We start from the raw sequence: 1,136 nt of genomic DNA, 5'->3' as shown, positions 1-1,136 counted from the left end.
CAGAGCGTGTTCAAAGGATGACTACCAGAACAATAATCGCCAGTTGCTGACATCACAGCCAGGACAGAGCGTGTTCAAAGGATGACTACCAGAACAATAATCGCCAGTTGCTGACATCACAGCCAGGACAGAGCGTGTTCAAAGGATGACTACCAGAACAATAATCGCCAGTTGCTGACATCACAGCCAGGACAGAGCCGTTCAAAGGATGACTGCCAGAACAATAATCGCCAGTTACTGACATCACAGCCAGGACAGAGCGTGTTGAAAGGATGACTGCCAGAACAATAATCGCCAGTTGCTGACATCACAGTCTTTCTGAAACTTTACTGTTCTCAGTTTGCCACTGTTCTTTAGCAGACCTTTTAAAGTTAATTGGATTAGGGCTTGGTGGGCCGCTGTGTACTGCACAGCCTGCACACCCTGTATGACCACCACTGGCGGCTGCCATTATTTCCGCTTGAATTGTTTAGAAACCCTGTAGTCAAACTTGCAGCCGGCCTTTAGCAAAACTGTATCTTATGTGAACATATATTCGGCGCCCCTGCCCCTATAAAATTAACAAGAACTGCTAATTGCAATGTCGATTTTGGCGCCTCTTGGGGTGGGCGCCCTGTGCGGGACATAGGTCGTCCGCTCCAAGGTCCGGTCCTAATCAAACTGAACTTAACTCACGAACAAAATTGACACCAACAAACCCAACAACAGTACATTACACTGCAGTTTGCCTTTTGTTCCTGAAACCAGCTCAAGAATTATGCACATTTGGACTAAACTGCCAGTAAACACAATATTCCTGTCAACGTCAAATTCTCACAAAAACCCGGCCCTAATTTAAAATAGTCACTAAACAAAAATTATTTAGAATCACACAATACCAACGTCATTTACAAAATAACATGCAGTAACTGCCCAAAATTCTATATCGGAGAAACAGGAAGAAAATTGGAAACCAGATTGACAGAATACAATAAAAAACCGTCCCATGTTTTTCACCATTTTAACTCAAAAAACCATAGTATATCTATTAAAAACACAGTCATTTTAAACAAAGAACCCAACATAAGCAAACGAAAAATCAAGGAATCCACTCCGATTGTTAATTGATTTTCCGTAACTACGAAACTTAAGCGACA

General features: G+C 42.3%; 1 long non-coding RNA gene across 1 annotated transcript in view; it reads left to right on the top strand.

Moving 5' to 3' along the window:
• The window catches only part of LOC111088742, a 9,605-nt gene extending 9,270 nt beyond the window's left edge, over positions 1-335 (top strand). Inside the window, exon 3 of the long non-coding RNA XR_002613169.1 lies at positions 250-335. This is a non-coding gene — a long non-coding RNA (uncharacterized LOC111088742). The remainder of the gene's footprint in view (positions 1-249) is intronic.
• The last annotated feature ends 801 nt before the right edge of the window (positions 336-1,136 follow it).

Source organism: Limulus polyphemus, unplaced genomic scaffold (assembly GCF_000517525.1).
Source record: "Limulus polyphemus unplaced genomic scaffold, Limulus_polyphemus-2.1.2 Scaffold4331, whole genome shotgun sequence".
Classification (NCBI taxonomy): Eukaryota; Metazoa; Arthropoda; class Merostomata; order Xiphosura; family Limulidae; genus Limulus; species Limulus polyphemus.
Note: the sequence above shows the minus strand (reverse complement) of the source record. Positions and strands in the feature narration are given on the sequence as shown.